This window comes from Benincasa hispida, chromosome 4, assembly GCF_027475165.1.
Source record: "Benincasa hispida cultivar pf3 chromosome 4, pf3_genome.v1.1, whole genome shotgun sequence".
In the NCBI taxonomy this organism is placed as follows: Eukaryota; Viridiplantae; Streptophyta; class Magnoliopsida; order Cucurbitales; family Cucurbitaceae; genus Benincasa; species Benincasa hispida.
In genome coordinates this window covers 56,409,852-56,417,923 of record NC_143481.1, presented here as the reverse complement: position 1 = coordinate 56,417,923, position 8,072 = coordinate 56,409,852, and the positions used below count along the sequence as shown (strand labels likewise).

The 8,072-nt window shown below is 29.1% G+C and overlaps 1 long non-coding RNA gene across 1 annotated transcript; it reads right to left on the bottom strand.

The window, feature by feature from the left end:
- Positions 1 to 2,408: 2,408 nt before the first annotated feature.
- Positions 2,409 to 7,460, bottom strand: LOC150036830 (uncharacterized). Its single transcript, XR_016529058.1, has 2 exons — positions 7,106 to 7,460; positions 2,409 to 3,247 (listed from the first exon to the last, which is right to left on the bottom strand). It is a non-coding gene; the product is annotated as an uncharacterized LOC150036830 (long non-coding RNA).
- Positions 7,461 to 8,072: the final 612 nt, after the last annotated feature.

The window sequence follows — 8,072 nt, the reverse complement described above, 5'->3', positions numbered from 1 at the left end:
CAGATTTTTTAGAAGTTTGGTCCAAAAGGTTTAGAAGAATGTTGGAAACACATTTCAAGTTATGGACGAACTTTGTTCCAAAATTTAGAGATGAAGTCTAAAAATGACTTTGCGTTAGATGTCTAAAGGTTCAGCATGTCCAAATTTTGACGAATTAGGTCCAAAAGGTTGATATGAAGCTTGGAAAGGAGGTTCTAACTGTGGATGAAGTTTGGTCTGAAAAGGTGCGATGAAGCCTAGAAAGGGGTTTCTAATTATGGAAGAACTTTGGTCTAAAATGTCAAGATGAAGTCTAAAAAGTAGTTTTGAGATGTCTAAAGCTCCAACAGATCTAAATTTGGATGAAGCTTGGTTCAAGCGATTGAGATGAAGCTTGGCATGGAGATTCCAGTTGTTGATGAACTCTAGCAACAAACGTAGAGATGGAGTTTGAGAAAAAGGAAGCACTTTGAGTTTCTATTTGTTAAAAAGTCTACAAGGTCCAGATTTGGATAATTTGGTCCAAAAGGTTAAGATGAAGCCTGAAAAAGGTTTCTAACTATGAATAAAATCTAGTCCAAAATCTCAAGATGAAGTCTAAAAAGTGATTTTTAGATGTCCAAAGGTCCAACAAGTCTAAATTATGATGAAATTTGGTACAAAAGGTTGAGAAGATGCCTAGAAAGAGGTTTCTAACGTTTAACAAGCTTTGGTCCAAAATGCCAAGATAAAGTTTGAAAAGTGGTTTCTAGATGTCAAAAGGCTTGCTGGGTCCAAATTTCGATGAATTTGATCCAAAAAGTTAAAGATGAAGCTCGAAAAGGGGATTTTCTAGCGATACATATAAACTTTGGTCCAAAATGTAAAGATGAAGTTTGAAAATTAATTTCTAGATGTCTCTTGGTCTAACAGGTCCAAGTTTGGACGAAATTAGGTCCAAAAGGTTGAGATGAAGCTTGGAAAGAAGTTTCTAGTTGTGGAGGAACTTTGGTCCAAAACGTTAAGATTAAATCTGAAAAGTTGTTTCTTAAAGGTCCAAAAGGTCCTTAGTTGTGGACGAACTTTGGTCCAAAACGTAGACATTTGCCTTCTATATAAGTGACAGTTTTTTTATATGTTATGTGAAATTTACCATTCACCATCATTGATAGATTTCAAATAATATAAGCTTATGAGTCAGACTTTAATCAATGATAGAGTCTAAGTTTATCGATGATACCTCATTTCACTAACAAAATCTATCAGTGATAAAATCATGATGTCTCTTATCATTGATAGTGTCTACCTATGATAGAGTATGAATGATAGACTATGTCATTGATACGAGTCTATCATTAATAGACTTGTATTAACGATAGAAGTCTATCACTCACTATTAGTGATAAAAGTCAATTACCATCGATTGACAATCTATTGCGATAGACTTTATTGCTAATAGATTCTTATCATTAATAAACTCTATCACTAATAAATTTCGAGAGTTTGATCTAAATTATGCTATATCTACAAATTCTTTTGTATTGTGCTATATTTGCAAATACTTTGGATTTAATTACTATATTAGTAACTACTTCCTTAATTTAACTAAAAAAAAAATCAAATAAAAATATGGGTACCAACATAAGTAACCAAATTTAAATATGTATTTTGACGAATGACAAAAACAAGTCCATAAAAGAGTTATCTTTTCCATCCTAAATCCTGTTAGTTCAAGAGAATTTTATGTTTAAATGTGTTTTATTGTAAGAAATCAAGCTTGAGAGATCTTTTGGACAGCTTAGGTGAATTTGGTCTTTTAGACAACTTAGGTGATAAATTCGGATAATTGGACTCGAGAAGATGTAAAATGACCAAAATATTCCTGCAAAGTAATCTTGATTTTGATTTTATCACTATACATTTCCTTCTATTTTGATTTTGGTCAAAAACATATTCCTGCAAGGTAATTGGACTCGGGTAATTGGAATCAAGTTTCCTTCTATTTTGATTTTGGTCAAAAATGGTGTACTTCCATAGAGTTGTCTCCACGATCCTATCAAAATAATCTTCAAACTTTTAAATTCAACAAATTTCCATTCTTGTTCATAACCTTAAGGGACTCCACCTCTCGGTGAGTTAGCCACATAAATCATATTTCAACGATGCATGCTTAGGTTACTCCGAACATTAGGTTGTATTTATCTCTAAATGCACTACTTACTTGATTTAGTGAGATCCACAATTAATTGCTCTCTCAAGTAGTTGATTGTAATTACTACTTGGTTTGATTAGCTAGATGAGACCAAGAGATAGATTTAAGTACATACTAAATCAAATGAACTTTCGCTTATCATTGAGCTCATCGGAATGAGGACTAACTCATCCCAACTCACTAATGGTTTAGCTACTCATGGTGAAGTAAATAAAAATGGAAGGGAGAAAGAATGAAGTTATGAAAATCATGATCTATATTAAAATGATAATGATAGTTTGTTACAAGATGAAGAAGGGAAGTGCAGAAACAAATTATAAACTAATAGGTAAAGTAAAAGGGATAAATGGAATGAGAAATCAATCGCGGGTAGAAATTTCGTGTTTCTTGTCAATCGGAGATAGTAAGACTATTATGTTCTACGGTGGAGTGGTAGAGAATAGAGTCTCTCAAGCTCTTCGCCTCCGGTGGTGGTGATGGTTGGTTGTTCACGAGGAAGATTGTCTTGAGAATGGGTTGATGGTTCTTCACCAAATTTGGATGAAGAATATTTATGAGTATCTGAATCCCCCTTTATTCTTTTAGGATCAACATACTACCCATGACTGTAGCAGGTGCGTCAAATAACTTTTTCACATTCATTGTTGCAGTTGTTGATGATCCCCTCTAATGCGTTAGGGTACTTCTTTGCCGCATAGAGTGTCTTGCTACATGATGAGTCCAACGTATGGCTCAATTGATTTCATATGTATTCCTGCGCATTTAGCTCATTGGCAATGTAAATTTACTCAGGCTCTTCTTTTGAATTCACTAAGCACATGCAATGAAATTTTACCCTATTTTCTTATGATTTCAATGCTTGTCTCATCAATTACTCCTAAATATTCTAACTCTAAGAGATAATGACTTGTATAAATACAAATTATCAATGGTTAAGAAAGACTTAAAAGAATTGAAAAGTTACTACCTATTCCACGAGGTGCTCCTTCCTTTTCGATGCGTCAATCATAGAAACTCCAAAATTAAGTATGCTTAACTTGAAGCAATCTTATGTTGGGTGACCTCTTGAGAATTTTTCTAGGAAGCATGTGAGTAAGGACAAAGCATGTTAAAAGAACTTTGTGTTAGTTTGTAGGGATAATCTTCACTCTTAGAAACAATTCAAGGCAAGTATGGCATTGCCATGTCACAAGGGATGCTAGAAAATGTCGGGGTCATCAGGTACAAAATCCTAGTTCGAATCCTAGACCTAAGATGTAACAAATGGTATCAAAGTAGAATCTTTCCCAATAGTGGTTCAGGGATAAACCAAGCGCAAGCTATGGGCATGTAACACCCGAATTTAGAAGGAGGACAAGAATGAACTGAGATCACATCTGAATAAGAGAAATTATGAGAATATGAAAGTATAGTTAAGAAATGCTTAAAAGAATTAAAAGTTAATACCTATATCGGCAAGTTGCATCTTTCTTTTCGATGGATCAATTTAGTTTTTAAAAAAATTGAAATATTCAACTTAATATTTAATATATTTTTACATCTTAGATATAAAGGAGAAAAATATATTTAATTTGAAGCATCCAGTGTAATATTTAATATATTGGATATAATAAATGTAAAAGAGGAAAATATATTTATTGTCTCTTTGATACATTAAACATTAAAATGATTAATGTATAATAGATACACAAAAGTAAAATATAAAAATAAAATTTCAATGATATTCAAATTGGTTAATACATCTATAGGAGATTTAACTGAAATTTGAATGAAAATCTAAAATTTAAATATTAAAATATAATATTTTAATTATGACAAAGATTTGCCCTTGGTCTCTATAGATAAGACTCTTGTGTTGAGTCATTTACATCTTACACATCTACTCTAAGGAGAATTAGAGAATTTTGTGAATGTCCATGTTGCAATATGTACTTTGTATGTTCCTACAACCATGATTGACTGATTTTTTTTATATATAATATATGGATGTGACGATCGGATCTCTAATCTTGAAGTTGATAATACATATTTGATGACAATTGAGCTATGCTCATTTTGACATAGACTGAATTTTATGATTCTAAGATGCTATGCTAATGGTAGGTTATGAAATGTTGATTGAAGTAATTTCGAGTTTCATGCCATCAATTTAATTCTCTAGATAAAATTCGATATAATTTTTATAATAGCTAACAAAATTAACAACCCACTCTCTAGAGGACGATACTTGGTCTCTAACCATTTTTATATTAAGACTTGACCCATGAGCTTGCGGTATGGTGATTTATGCATTTTACACTCCCCTTGTAAAAAAGAATATTGTTATTATCATGAGAAGCTTAGGTGTTTTTTCTTCTCTAAATTTTGACATCAACCATTTTGATAGTTAATCGTTTTTCAAAAAAAACAAAAAAAAAAACAAAAACAACTATACTAATTATTTTAAACTCATTTGGTTCAATAACATCATTCTTTTATTTTAATATGATTAGCTTCTACCGCTAATTTCAAATCTCAAAAAAATCATTTTTAGTTAAAATATATACCATAAATTTAAAAATTAGAGATTGAAATCATTGTTTTAGGTTTAAAAAAAAAAAAAAAAAAAAAAAAAAAAAAAAAAAAAAAAAAAAAAAAAAAAATCTAAATGTTTCAAAAGTATTTTCAATGACTGAATTGACAAAAATATTATTTTCTTTTTTAACTTAAAAATAAATAGATAATTTTGTAGACTTAAAACTATATTACATTTTTTATACACATCAAAGATAACCTACAATTGCAATTTGCAATATTGGTTCTATAGACTTTGGATTAATACTAAACCAGCCTAATAAAAATGGAGTCTTATTCCTTTTCTCTTCACTAAAACCATAGCATCTCATATTTGACCCCTTACCTCACACATACCTATGTAACAAAAGAAAGAAACAAAAAGCTTTTTATCCAAAGTATAGCTTTTTATATATAGCATTTCCAAAATATAGATTAAAAATGTAAATCATTTACCTATGTAGATGGTTATTATTTAATTAGTCATCTTTTTCTTTTTTTTACAACATACAGGGTAGGAAGATCAAATCTCTGTATTTAAGATTGATAGTACAAGCACAATATTAATTGGGTTATACTATTTTGATATCTTAATTAGTTCTTCATCATCGTACGTGACAGGTTTGATAAAAAAAAAAAGTTATGAAAATAATATATAAATGTTATACACCAAACAATGTTTGTGTAGTTCATTATATTGTAATTGTTAGGGTTTGAGTGAGGGAATAATAATGATGAAGCATCGAAGCAATAATGAAGTGATTGGTTTTGTACTAAATCATTGAAAAAGAGGGGATTAATTAATAAGTAAGATTATTTTGCATCTAATTCTCCAACTTTAGTTATGATAATCAATATAGGATGTAGGGTCCAATTACCTTATGATGAGATTCTATATTATCTTTGTCATTAGTGCCTCAATTATGCATCATTCTTTTCCAAATCCCATTATTTATAGATTCTTTTTTTCTTTTTTTAATATTGATTGATGCAATTTTTTTAAAATATATATATATATTTGGTTTTTATAGTTTGAGTTAGCATGCATTTTGATCCTCATTTGTTTTTTCATTAGTCAATAACTAATATCTGAAATGACCTTATTTTTTAAAATTAAAAACTACTTTTTTTCTTGTCATTAAAATACTTTTTTTTTTCTAATTTTTTCATTACTAAAATAGAATAGAATAAAGAAACATTTTGTTATAGTTTTTTAATTTTCTTTTTCCCACTTCTTTCTTTCTCCCTCCTCTTACTTTCTCCCTCTTTTATTTTTAGAAAAATTGTAAAAATCATCCATATGCTATAGATGAAATTGATTACAATTAGAGATGTCTATTGGACGCGGAGGAAGCCCACCCCATATTCCATTCTCAGTCCCTACGAGAAAGTTTTCTCCACCATAATATTTTTCTAACAATTTTTTTTATTTCAATTAAATATATATTTTTAACAATTCCTAAAACATATCCAATACAACTTTCGTTTAAATAAAGCATAATCAATTTTGACAATGAAAACAATAATACACATTCAATTTAAAAAGATATAATTAAAATGCTAAATTCTCATAATTTTTATAAATTAAAATTTTATAATTACCAGATCTAAAGAATTAAAATAATAAAGTCTTAAACATAAATAATTAAAACTTCCATAATTATCTTTAGTTGAACCAAACAGAGATAGCAAAGTTCAACAATTTTCACTTTTGTTTACAATTCTAAGCTCCACATTCTACGTTTCTTTTTAGTAGCATAACACTTATTTTCCCACATATTCAAATTATCAAAAAGATGACAATTAAGGAATTAAAATATATATATATATATATATATATATATATATATTTACAGGGCAACATCTAATCCTACAAACCAAAGGATTCAATAAACTCCAACAGCAATAATGAAAATATTTTGCTTTATTTTGCTCAGTTCAAATATCCGCTAATAAAATTTAGTTTAATAGGGGTTGATTGCAGCTACTAGAAAACCATAGAGAATAAATAATCAAATTGAAAATTCATATCTCACAATTTAGGGGTGGTTTTGTAATTTTTCTCTAATTTTATTTTATTTTGATCATTCCCTGAGTTTTTTTTTTCCTAAATTAGTAACCGATATCTGAAATTAACTTATTTTCATGAAAAAAATACTTTTTTTTTTCTAATTTGTTCATTATTAAAATTAAAAAAAAAATTACCTTTATTTTGTAATTTTCTTTTTCATACTTCTTCCTTTTAAGTCTATTTGATAACGCTTTAGGTTCCTATTTTCTATTTTCTATTTCTAATTTTTAAAAACTAGAAACACAAATATATTTGATACTTGTTTTTTTAGAAAAAAAACATAAACAATAATTTTTTTTTTAAAGAAATACCTTTATTACGCACAACGGACTACAGGCAGAGATGCGTAGCCAAAGCCGAGGGTGGGCGGCGTTCGAGGCTTGACGTCTGCGAAACGAGCGACTAGTTGGTGGTAGGCACTGGACGGCGTTCAAGGCTTGACAATGGTGGCTCGCGTCTAGTTGGCAAAACGAAGACTGGCTGGCGGCTTCGTCCGGAGGAGGTCGTCGTCTGGACGGCACTTTGATCGTGAAGGAGGAAAAGAGGGGGGTGGAGTCACGTCGCACGAAGAAGAAAGGAAGACTGAGTTTTTTCTTTCACTTCGCATGCAAACCGAGGCATTCCTATAAATAATTTTAAAAAAAAATCTTAAAACCCTAATTTCCCTTTTTCCCTCGGCTAAAAAAAATATAACGAAAAATATTTCTTTGGATATTTATAATACACAGTAGAAATAAGAAAAAAAATCTAAAAATATATTATATTTTTAAAATATTTACAAATATGAATGAGTTGACTAGTCAATCTTTAAAATTTTTTTTTAATTTTCAGTGTCACTCTCCTTGTCTTATCTTGTTGTACACATTTTTTTTAATTTTTAATTTTCTTTATTTTCTTCGATTTTTGCTTCTTTCCTCACTTTTTCATTTTTTTCATTTTATTTTCTTTTTCAATTTTTGCTTCTTCTTCTTTTTTTTTATTTTATTTTATTTTGTTCTTTCCTTTATCCGATTTTTGCTTCTTTCCTTTATTTTTTGTTTTCTTTCATTTCTTTTTTTTAATTTTCTTTTCTTTCTTCAATTTTTGCTTATTTCTTTTTTATTTTTATTTTCTTTCTTCAGCTCTTGCTTATTCTTTTTATTTATTTATTTATTTTCTTTCCTTTCTCCGATTTTTGTTTCTTCCTTTATCTTTTTTTATTATTTTATTTTATTTTCTTTCTCCGATTTTTTGCGTATTCCCTTTCTTTTTCTTTTTTAGTTTTTCTTTCATTTGTCC